Source organism: Rhamphochromis longiceps, linkage group LG23, assembly GCF_057381845.1.
Source record: "Rhamphochromis longiceps isolate RC_006_pf linkage group LG23, R_longiceps_female_GT1.1, whole genome shotgun sequence".
NCBI lineage: Eukaryota > Metazoa > Chordata > Actinopteri > Cichliformes > Cichlidae > Rhamphochromis > Rhamphochromis longiceps.
In genome coordinates, this window is record NC_140578.1 from 18,501,960 (window position 1) to 18,514,718 (window position 12,759).

General features: G+C 40.2%; 2 long non-coding RNA genes across 2 annotated transcripts; one reads left to right on the forward strand and one right to left on the reverse strand.

Moving 5' to 3' along the window:
• Positions 1 to 4,426: 4,426 nt before the first annotated feature.
• LOC146641590 (uncharacterized) lies at positions 4,427 to 5,602 on the forward strand. The gene is made up of 2 exons (XR_014909778.1): positions 4,427 to 5,018; positions 5,166 to 5,602. It is a non-coding gene; the product is annotated as an uncharacterized LOC146641590 (long non-coding RNA).
• On the reverse strand, positions 5,343 to 8,185 carry LOC146641591 (uncharacterized). Its single transcript, XR_014909777.1, has 2 exons — positions 7,890 to 8,185; positions 5,343 to 6,154 (listed from the first exon to the last, which is right to left on the reverse strand). It is a non-coding gene; the product is annotated as an uncharacterized LOC146641591 (long non-coding RNA).
• Positions 8,186 to 12,759: the final 4,574 nt, after the last annotated feature.

The window sequence follows — 12,759 nt, forward strand, 5'->3', positions numbered from 1 at the left end:
GGAGCTTTTAGTGTGAAAGGCAAAGACAGGCCTTTTGGCACATGTGCAGATGCAGTTCGCCTGGTGTGAGAGTGGAGCCAGCTGAGGTTAGAGAGCAAGGGAAGAAGAAGAAACTGAGCCTGTTGGATGGACATGGAGCTTTTACACAGGTGTGACGTGCAGCAGGTCCTTAGGTGTTCACTCCCAGCCTTGCTCAGCCTGTCTGCTCAGGTTCAAAGAGAGGTTGGAGAGCTCTCAGAGTTACCTGTGACAGGTGAGCATGAAGCTCAGGGACACAGACAGACTGACAGTAAGAAGCAGCAGTTTCTCACATTTGTGCGTTTCACTTCTTAACTAGTGATGTTCGATTCGTGAACGAATCGTTGAATACTCGAGAATCACTTGACAAGTGAATCATGATTCACAAGCCCAATTGACTCACTGACTCATCATTGTTGTTGTTAGCAAACTAATTCCATTAGTAGGAATATATCTAGCTTATAATTAAAATTGTGGGGGGGAAAAACAACAGCCAGTTTCGTAACAAAAGCATTTCTGCTCTGAACTGGAAGAAAAAACCCTGAGTAGAAGCTCACATCAAGAAAATAGCTCCTCGGTTCAGAGTAGCATCGCGCTGCTAACATGCTAACAACACATTTGAGATACTCACCCCCTCCCTTCCTGTGCTGAATCGTAAGCATAAGCGAATCACTCAGGACTCGCTCACCCCCTCCCTCCTGTGCTGAATCATTTCTGATCTGGCATTGTCATGGATAAAATCATATCTTTCCGAAAGGAGTTTTTGTGTCAAGCTGGGGCTGGCCGCTTCCTCTGTGGCCCCTCTGCTTTGGGGTGTGCCCCAGGGATCTATCCTTGGGCCATTACTTTTCTCGCTGTATTTACTCCCCCTTGGTGCGATTTTTCGTAAACACGGAGTGTCATTTCATTTGTATGCCGATGACTGTCAGCTTTACTTACCTTTTAGTCATTTGGATACCTCCCCATGTCAATCACTGCTTGACTGTCTTAGCGATATAAAATTATGGATGGCAAATAATTTTTTGAATTTTAATGGTCGCAAAACGGAAGCAATTTTATATGGCCCGCATCGTTCTACTGATTCTCCAGATGTTGATTTTGGTGATTTGACCTCTCATCTGAAAAGTTCAGTCACTAATCTTGGTGTTAAACTTGATTCTGCGCTTACTTTTGAAGGTCATGTAAGTGGGGTGGTAAAATCAGCTTTTTATCACCTCAGACGCCTGTCGAAGGTTAAGCCTTTCCTTTCCAAACCCAATTTGGAAACTCTTATTCATGCTTTTATCACCTCACGTCTGGACTATTGTAATTCCCTTTTAATAGGGGTCGGGTCGGGCACCTTGTCACGCCTGCAGTTAGTGCAAAACGCTGCGGCGCGATTTTTAACCGGTAGTAGGAAATTCGATCACATCACTCCGGTTCTGGCTTCCTTGCATTGGCTTCCCATTGATTTTAGGGTTCGTTTTAAGGTCCTTTTATTGGTTTTTAAATCTTTAAATGGTCTGGCGCCTGTGTACTTATCTGACTTGCTGAAGCCACATGTTCCTCCTCGCTCGCTCCGTTCAGCTGAGCAGCTGCTGCTGTCGGTCCCTAAGTCGCGGCTGAAATGCAGAGGAGACCGTGCCTTTTCAATTGCGGCTCCGATGCTCTGGAATAACCTTCCCCTCCAAATTAGACAAGCGTCATCAGTGCAGGTCTTTAAGTCCAGATTGAAAACCTATTTTTATTCCCTGGCTTTTAACTCTGTAGGAAACTGACACCTTCTTATTTATTTTATTGTTTGTAATGATTTTATGGTATTTTTAATTTGGTTGTTGTTTTGATCTGTGTTGTTCAGCACTTTGGTCTGCCTGGTGTGTTCTTAAAGTGCTATACAAATAAACGATGATGATGATGATGATGATGAATCATAGAGCGAACGAATCACTCACTCACTCACTCACTCACTCACTCACTAACCCCCTCCCTCCTGTGCTGAATCATAGAGCGAACGAACGAATCACTCACTCACCCCCTCCCTCCTGTGCTCACAGCTTCTTCTTCTTCGTGGTTGGCAACCAATGTTAAGGCGCATTACCGCCACCTGGCTCACAGTGCAGTGGACATTTAGATGAGAAAATATATATTTGACACACTTAAGGAAAATACTAATAAAATACAAATAAACAAAATAAATGTTTGTTAAGCAATTTTGATAGGAAATTGCTTAATTTTAGAAATGTTTTTGCTCTTTTTTTTCTCTATAAAATAGTTTGGGTTTTTTTTTAATCATTCATCTTAGCAGTGGGATTTACATGAAAAGGGAAACAAATTAAGTTTGAGTGAAAATGTAAAATTTTTGCACTCTCTGGTCAACTGACTCAGTGAATCAAATGACTCAAAACATCCGATTCACTTTGGTGAGTGACTCATTAACACTCGATTCAGTAAAAAGAATAAAATTTACCATCACTATTCTTAACACAGACGTTCAGTGACCCCACAGAGGAAGCTGCAAGTCTGAGAATCCTTTCAAAGTAAAATATTTAACATGTGGTCTGCTCACAGTTCAGACCTTTCAAAGTAAACCTACAAACACACCTCTGAGCTGTGATGAGAGTCTGACTCAGGTGTGCTGTAATCATCTGTGTGTCCACAGAGCTGCAGTCACCTGCCTCGTCTTCATCGTCTCACACACAGGTGAGTATCCATCTGTTCTTTCATCAAACAGGAAGACTTTAAATTCAACGCAGCTATGTAGAGTCCAGTAATCAGATTGCAATTACTGATAAGACAGATGGGTAGGCTTTGTCTCTGTTGTGTTTTAAATGCAGTGCAGGTTTATCCACTCTGTTTTTCCACTCTCTCTTTTCTCCAGTGTGCTGATGTTTCTCCTGAAGCCTTCGTTACTCACTGTCTTTACTCGTCATTGGTTTTGGTGACGTTTGGTGATGTTGGTGCGTCTGTGTGACGTCACATGATACTAAAGCAGGAGAGGAGTTTAGTATCTTGGTTTAGAGAGGAACGGGAGATTAGCGGATGGATTAGCGTGGAGTCTGAAGTACTGGGTCATCGTGGTGAAGAGAGAGCTGTGGGTGAAAGATAACCTAATCATTCAGAGGGTCTCAAGGTAGAGCTGCCGCTCCTCCACATCAAAGGGAGGCAGTTGACTTTGTTCAGGCATCCGACTGGATGCTGCTCTGACTCCTCCTAGACGAGATTTTTCAGGTATGTCCTCCTTTGCAAAGTCTGTACTGCAGATCCAAGACACACTGGAGAGATTATGTCTCTCAGCTGATTTAAGTGTGATCTAAGCTGGTGTGGGAAATCTACGTTGTAACATACGAAACCCCTTTTAACGCTACACTATAACCTTCCATGTCACTCATCCATTAAGGTCTGTGTCGACCCCACGTTACGTTTTTCTGAGATTACGTGTCAGGTAACCTCCCTCAGCATGGTCTCGATGCTTGCTGTGTTTGTGTGTCTGTCAGTGAGCAGTGTGGTGCATGTGTGCGCCCCGGTTGGAGGTGAAGTCCTGCTGCAGTGCGTCTGCCCCGAGCTGCGGCGCCTGCCTCACAAAGTCGGTGTTTTCTGGAGGGACAGAGAGGACCGGACTGTGCTGGACATCATCCTCAGCAGCCCTTATGTTCGCTTCCAGCATCACCTGTTCAGAGGGCGAGTGCAGAGCTTTCCTCACACCTGTAACCAGGGAAACTTCATCCTCCTGAAGCACCTGCAGCTGTCAGACAGCCGCAGCTACACCTGCTTCATCCCACAGCTGAAGCTCAAGGAGACTATCCAGCTCACTGTGTCAGGTTAGCTCCTCCTCCTCTCTGAGCATGTTCACAGCTTTGTTGTCGTGTCCCTCTGAGCTCCTCTGCTCTTTGCTCCTGATGCAGATCACTGCGTGTCTGAAGCTCAGAGGACTCCAGGACCTTCATCTGCAGACTCCAGCTTCACGGCAGGTTACCTTCATCTCACCACCAGCCTCACGCTCCTCATCTTCCTCCTACTGAATCCTTGATAGGAGCGAGGCCTCGAACACAGACTGAGCTGGACTCTTTCTTTATTTAAAGACTAAATACTTTTATGGTGGCCCCTAGAGACAAAGCACACTTTCACTCCACATTAAATGTAATAAATAAATCATATAATTACATTTAATGTGGAGTGAAAGTGAAAGCTTTGTAAATTTTCGCTATCTAGAAAGCGAAAATTTCCGAAGAAATTTTAAGTGTGCCTATGCTACTGCCAGATCAGTTGTCCAAAGACATCAGGATGTATGTATTTGGAGCAAAAAACTAACAGAAAAACTGAAACATATTTAGTAGAAATATGTACACATGAGAAATATCAATATTATTTCTTGGTTTTTCTCTTAAATAAATGGACTGGGGTGTAACAGCGACTTGCTTTGTTATGTACGGTGGCTGGGAAGTGCAAATCGCAACAAATTAAAAAACCGCAACAAATAAAAAACAAACCACAACAAAATACAAAAAGCCCACAACAAATTACAAAAAGCCCACAACAAATTACAAAAAGCCCACAACAAAATACAAAAAGCCCACAACAAAATACAAAAAGCCCACAACAAAATACAAAAAGCCCACAACAAATTAAAAATCCTTGACGGAAAGGGATTGTCTGAAATACCGGAAGTGACACAAGCGTGATGTCACGAGAGGGGGCGTGGTCAGGGTTTTTGGTTGAGGCGCCACATTTCTGGGCCGAACAAAGCGCTAGCGAAAGAGCGAAAGTACACGGATAACACCAGCTATGGTTCGTACTTGCTGTGCGGTCGGTTGTAAAGTTAGATCGCACGGCCGGCAAGGGAATAAGGTTGAAAATGGTTTATCTTTTCATTCTTTCCCCACCTGGAAGCAACATGAGGCAGCTCATGTATCGGATGTTACCAAACGAAGGCGTCTAGCCTGGATAGCAGCTGTGAGACGAGCTGATATCCAGTTCTCTTCCATCTCCAAATATCTGTTGGTGCTCCAGACATTTTCATTCCCGTAAGTTATAGATATGTTCATATCTTTATAGCCTATTAGTTTTATTTTCGATGCACTCTGAGGTCTTAGAAAAAAAACATCCTACTGAGTGATTTTGCAGAACTACCTTCTATTTATAGAGTTTCTAATTATTTGGCATTATTGCAGCAAACCAGCCCATGAAATGGATGAAACATCGTGACTGAGTTCCAGCGCTACACAAGGGACCTGCTTCAAACATACCACCATGCCAATCAGATTACTTCTTCCATGTGAGGGTGAAGAGGTGACCCTTCTGGATAAGATGGTGAAGGTTTGCTGCCGTTTTGGTGAACAGTGTGGTAGTAAAACCAGGGGAAAATGAAACTTGCTCCTGTTAAATATTCTTTAGTCTTGTGCTGTATAAATAGCGGTAATTTTTCAGAACATAAATTGAAGTAATTGATAGTAAATAAAGTAACGTTAGTAGTGGGTGATATCGTGTAAATGCTGTCATGATTTTGTGTAAACATTTTGTCCTTTATAAACTATGACATGGATTCTACATTGTAACTGATGTGATGTTCTGTAAGGTGGTTTTAATAAAAAAAAAAAAAAGAGCAAAACTTAGTTTCTTTATTCAACTTTTGAACAGTGGTACTCAGTCAGTACATATTCAGTAAATGCAAATTATTTACACGGCAGTGCACTTCAGGCATAAATCTAGACCCTTATATAAAACATTATGGGTCATTCCCACAACCCACAGCTTTACTGTGTTCCAGCAAAGATTCCAATAGCAGTGACAACTCCTCCACAGTAGCAGGTGGGATTTTTCTTTTTTGAGGACTGCTCCTTTTACCTGTCACTACAGATGGTCTGTTTATGTTTTGATTGAGAGCAGTTTTTGGTCAGCTGAAGAGGAGAAGTCCATCTTATGGCCAACCTCTGGCTGTATCTTGGTCATATTACCCAGAAAACCCCAGTATGCAGGTTCATCTGTAACAGTCCTTGTGCCACAGATCTGCACTGTTGCTTCTACATTAAACAGAAGAGCAGCGCCATGGATGCAGGTCTCCAGGACTCCGGCCATACAGGTGCAGTGGGCGGCTTCAACCTTCCCTGTGATGCTCACAATGACCCAATGCTGGTTCATTCAGTCTTTGAGAGTGCAGCACCTGAAACATACAAAGTTAATTTAAAGACAAGGACTCTAATGAGCCAAGGCCGACATAAATTTGTTTTATCTACTTTCAAATCCATTTTATCATAAATGTAACAAAGTATTTAGAAAGTTAGCACATACATGTAATTTTCCATTTTTTTATGTATCCATCTATAGAACGCTGCATGTTATATTCCAAATCTGCCTGTTCTCGTTCAGAAACCTGCCTTCAGAAAATGAACCTAAAGTATGTAATGCAAGGATGTCATCACTTTCAAGATGGAGAAAGCATAAAGTTTGACTTTAGGTGACAATTATGGACACGTAATATGATAAGGAGATTCTGCAGGTCATTAATCAATGTATTATAGTAAAAAATTTATTTTTTGTGACACAGGACACAAACATGGAAGCAAGATATATAATTAGGATTATTTATAATAAATATGAATAAATAATTGCAATTTCTTTAACCATTGAGAATAACTAAATCCTTCAGGACAATGTCACATCAATGCACTGAACTCACTATGGCTACGTTCACACTGCAGGTCTTAATGCTCAATTCCGATTTTTTTTTTTTTTATTTAAATCTGATTTTGTGTCTGCTTGTTCACACTACAAATAAAATGTGACAGCAAACGCAGTCCTTTGTGAACCCTCAAAGTGGCCCGCATGCGCAAAAGAAGACGTCACACACAACGCGCTCTGTTTAGACCAAACAGCATTGTTTGACTGATGGCCCTTAATATAAAGACTTGTTTCAGACTTTACGTTGTCCAATTTTGCTTTAAGTTATTTTGTTATTTACATATGGCCTAATAATGATCCTTATTGTTGTTTTAGAGAGGAGCGGTGCTTCAAAGGATAGTTGCAGATTTATGTCAGAATCTGCAGATTATACAGTACAAATAAAATGTTCACGTTATCTTCCCAACAGTTTCACTAACATCTGCACGGGATGCACACGAAGCGCTCATGTGTTCTCAATGTCTTCTCCAGCGCTGATAATTGGCATATGTTTTGTGTCAGTGAAATAAAAGACGGATTTAATGCGTCATGACCATTCAAACAGCAGTTGCTTCCTAAAACATCAGATATGTATCGGATTAAGTACCACATACGAAAGTGACCCAGATCGGATTTGAAAATATCGGATTTGTGCTGTTTTTACACCGTCATACCATGATTGGATATGGGTCGCATACGGTCAAAAAAGTCGGATTTGATGCGTTTTCGCGTGCAGTGTGAACGTAGCCAGAGCCTCCACGTGTTCTCACTCTAATTTGCACCTCATGAATGAATTTATGATTGCACTAATTTGAATGTTCGGGAGGAAATCAAACGCATTTTACTCACAGTGCCCTACAAACGTCACTGCTGTTTAGTTTTCTGTCTTCATTTATGTTGGAAGTGATAGCAGAGTTGTACGTTTGAATTTGTTTCCAAAATCCCTCATTTAGATGGAAGCTAGCGAGCTAACTTCCTGCTAATTTCTAACTCTGTTAAATGTCATATATTCCGTTTCGTTTTCATGGATGCCTGGATGTTAAACTCAATTGTTACACATGGTAGAGCAGAACGCTGATAATTTTATTACAGATGAAAGACTTTAGACAGTTTTTCAACTCTCAGTAATGCCACAGTGATCCTGTGATTTATGGACCTGCAGCAGCGTTTGAGCCCATGCTAGTGACGTCAGACTTAAAGACCGGATAAAGAGTGATATGAACATATCTATAACTTACGGGAATGAAAATGTCTGGAGCACCAACAGATATTTGGAGATGGAAGAGAACTGGATATCAGCTCGTCTCACAGCTGCTATCCAGGCTAGACGCCTTCGTTTGGTAACATCCGATACATGAGCTGCCTCATGTTGCTTCCAGGTGGGGAAAGAATGAAAAGATAAACCATTTTCAACCTTATTCCCTTGCCGGCCGTGCGATCTAACTTTACAACCGACCGCACAGCAAGTACGAACCATAGCTGGTGTTATCCGTGTACTTTCGCTCTTTCGCTAGCGCTTTGTTCGGCCCAGAAATGTGGCTCCTCAACCAAAAACCCTGACCACGCCCCTCTCATGACATCACGCTTGTGTCACTTCCGGTATTTCAGACAATCCCTTTCCGTCAAGGATTTTTAATTTGTTGTGGGCTTTTTGTAATTTGTTGTGGGCTTTTTGTAATTTGTTGTGGGCTTTTTGTAATTTGTTGTGGGCTTTTTGTATTTTGTTGTGGTTTGTTTTTTATTTGTTGCGGTTTTTTAATTTGTTGCGATTTGCACTTCCCAGCCACCGTAGTTATGAAGGCCAAAGTGATGCTCAATGAGAACAGAAGAAGAAGACTCTAAAGACCACTGATCTGTTATTAATCTCTCACAGGTCAGAGTTGTTTCTTACAGGATCCAGCAGATGGCGATAATCCTCCAGAACACCAATTAAAAAAAGCATCTCGTACATGTTTGTTGTGTTTGAAAGCTTAAACTTCAGCTCAGTGTGATCTCTGGTGAGATTTCAACTGCGTCACTTTTGTTTTTATAACGTAAAGAAATCAGATGTCTGAAAAGTCACTGAGAAAGATTTTAATGACATCCGTAAGTATTAAATTAAAGAAAAACAATTAACTTAAACTTTTGATTAAGACCTTCTGACACATTTAAATACTTTCACTCCCATTACAGTTAGTACCTGTAAAGTTTGGGTTGTGTTCAAAAGACTTTAAATCATCCTAACGTGTGTTTTAAAGAAAAGCTCTAGCTGAATTTTAGAACTATTTGCTAACAACACAATGAAAGAAGTAAAGGTGAATGATTCATTGTTGAAAACAGAAAAAAATGAATAAAAACAAAAGAGGGAGAGTTTTTTTCCCCCTACATTTTCCACTTTTACAGAACGCAAAAGCCAAATATTATTAGTACTAAGTAATAAACACTGTTTCTTGTTACTACTTTACAACTACATTCTAAAAATAAATATTAGGAAACTGTAAAAATTAAACAAGCTAATAAATAAACCATATAAAATACTGACAGATAAAATCTAAGGTATAAAAGTTGCGAGAACACACAAAGTGAAGTAAATCAGTGACAATGGAAGCAATACAACATTTGGATTAACTGATATGAGCAAAAAATGTCAAAATAGCTTCAAGTGTCTTGTTTTGGTTTGATAACAAAAAAACCCTTAAAATCAGTCAAGTTTTCCCCTCTTATAAATTGGTTCAGCTCTTTGTGCCACCTTTAAAGTTTCACACACATCTGAGGTTTGCATATTTGAGCTCCCATAAAGACCGCTTAAATGTAAAATATGTAGGTAAACATAAAGTCCTACCGGAATTGGCCCAATGAGGGAAAATAAAGGATGTTTCTATTTCTATTCTAAACCAAGTGAAGCTTAACGATTGTTTATAAGGTGCTCAGGCTGCCAGCCTTGAGGATATTTTCACATATTTGTTTTAGAAACAGCAGCAGTGGTGGTAAATATAACAAACGGCATATTTTAGGTGTCAACTGTCATTTTGTTAATAAAAGGTTATTTAAACAAGGCATGAAGACTATCCTTAAACAGAGAAGCACAACAACAAGTCCTCTTTGCCTACTTTAAAGAGCTGAAGAGCACAAGCAGAGGGGCAGAGAGGAGAGAAAGGTGGTGTTTGGAGGTCGTCACTGCTGCACCACGAGTCGTAGGAGGCTCAGGATGTGGAGTCGTTATTTTAACAGCAGGTTTCACTGCAACACAAAAAAACCAATCATCAGTTTAATAAGAACTGAACATAAAGAAACACTAAGTTGTTTGATTTTAAGGAAGGAAGCCTAAATCTGAAAATTATGGGCATTCATATAGGAATCTCTGAAACATTGCTGCTGCTGATGTAAAAAAATAGAAACATTCAGCTACTTTGTTTCTGTACAGCTTGCAGATCACAGCAGATCACCCGCAGTGCGATCTCTGTCTGGTGCTAACACAGTAAAAAAAACACATCCTTTGACCATTAGTTCAGATGTTTCCTGTTTTTTCACTCTGCTTTTAACACTACTGCAGCTCTTTAGCTGAACCTCACACTCAAATACTGATCGACTGATGATCGGATCGATTAGAAACAAACAAAAACAAGCAAGAAAACATCTTTAAGCAGACTGAGTTTGATCACAAACTGAACAACAATCATACAAAACACCCACACCTGCTAAAGGATCATTTGGTTCCACTCATGAAAATTTAATCTGTTAACGTTTGTCCACCTTCCACATTTGCCTGCTGCTATGTCTTCAAATAGGATCTAATGTCTATTTTTTCTACATATGGTTACAAAAGAGCCAGAACAGTTTCTGTGGGATAGTCTTAAATATGCTGCTGATTAACCCCTCCACTGTGCATTTAGTGGGAGGGGGAGTGGATTCATAAGGAGGCTTTTTGTGCAGCAGTCAACTCTTTGTGAGCTTGAGGCTTCATCGACACTTACTGTGAACAGTTTCTGCAGTAAATCAGACTTAAAAAGGAAACCTGTCCTGACTGTCTGACCTTCATCCATCCATTTCTACTCACTAATCACTGCAGCTTATCCTTTTCTGCTGCTGCTGCACAAACACTGAGGTGTTCCTAATGAAGTGCTCGTGCTGCCAAACTGACCTGTGACCTTCAGAGTCATCTTGGTCTGATAGTCCACTTTGGGGATGTTGCAATCGTACGGGCCGGCGTTGTCCGCCCTCAGGCCCTTTATGAGGATGGAGAGGTTTCCAGTCTTGTATTGGTCTGGGAAGCTGACCACACGACCTTTAAACTTTGGATCTATTTTATGCTCTTTGCTTTTGATGATGTCCAACACAACTTTGTCATCCTTGTCCCTCCAGAAGGCAGTGACCGGCTCGGACAGCTTTTCAGAGTAGACGCAGGGCAGCAGGACCTCACCACCGATGAAGTCGGTCCTCACAGACTGGCTGCTGGCTGCAGGACGACAGGACAGGTGAGTTACAGGTTACCTGTGCACAGCTTCACCACAGCTCTGTGCTTTAGCTCACTGTGTGCAAAGTGAAGAACTCAGCAAACCCTCTTGAATTTCTCTAAATGTGCAGAGAGGCCAGTTTCACAGGGTTTGTAAACATGAAGACATTCTTGATAAAACAATCTGGAAACCTCAATCTCGCACATTCTGTGCATTGAAAGCAGACAGGTGAGGTGGTTTTGTTAGATTTTGTTCTGGGCAAACCCAAATGGACGAGACCCTGGGGTAGACCCAGAACCTGCTGGGGAGATGATCGCATCTGTCCTGTAAACATCTCGAGATCCACCAGTAAGAACTGGATAGTGTGGCTTTGGAGCAGTATTTATAAAATCTCTCTATCATCATTATCTATGTTACAAAAAAGGACAATAAGGAAAATCCAAAACTTTGGTTAGAGAGATCATAATGAATGATTCTTAAAAATAAAAAAACACTTAAATTCACTCACCAATTCATTTTTAACTCCAAAAATATGTATAAAGCAATAAACAGCCAACTTCCTGATAATATCCTAAAATTGGTTTTTAAAATAGACGGGGGACACAGTTTGATGGAGGCAGTTATATTTAAACCATCCCTGTGTCCACACTACACTACAAACTGTCTCTTAATGTGGAGTAATGACAGGAAGCAATGTGGAACCAAGAAATATGTTTGTCTGTAGCACCAACCGTCTACACTCCTAGTCTATTTCTGATGTAATGTCCTTAACCAGTGTGTCAGACGACCACCCACCAGCATGCACAAGCTCTTTAATCTAATTTACATTTTTAGTGCTAAAATATAATGATTGATGTTAATAATATAGCTTTTAAATGTATCATTTTACAAAAAACGGGGAAAAAATAATTGCAGTAATACACTCTAAGAACTAAAACTGATAATTACTTAAATATTTTGGTGCAACACTTTTACACTCAAAAATAATGAGTAAATGCAAAAACAATCACATCTCTTAAATACACCTTATTAATTGAGTAAATCCAACTAAAATGGAATAAGTTGTTATGAACAATTAAAGATGTTACAGTAACATACAAAATTGAGTAAATACACTTGAAAATGTAAGTTAAAACAACAGTAACCAAAAGTTCAAACTACATAAAATATTAATTAGGAAATGCTTGGCACATTTAACCTACACCATTACAATTATTTGTTTTTAAATAATGGTTCAATTTACTTAATATTTTTAAGTTAACTTAAGCAAAAACGTTAATTACAATTAAGTGTGTGTGTGTGTGTGTGTACACACACACACACACACACACACACACACACACACACACACACAGGAAAAAAGAACCACATCAGTTCAACATTGTTCACAATGATTTATTTTAAACAGCTTTTTTGTGAATCACACATTTAGCAGATTCCTTCTCTGAACACAGTGAGCTGAAATCTGTTCTACATTCAGTGGATAAAACTTGGATAAAATTTCAGTCACAACAGCCTTATATAATAAAATTGCATCCAAATTGGCATGCTTGATAAAACTCTGTAAAACTGGCATATTGATGCTAACAACAAGAAAAATGTACCTGCCATACAAAGAATAAAAGTGGCTCAAGTGAACGCAGTGCTTTACCTTTTCAGAAAAGCTCAAATGACA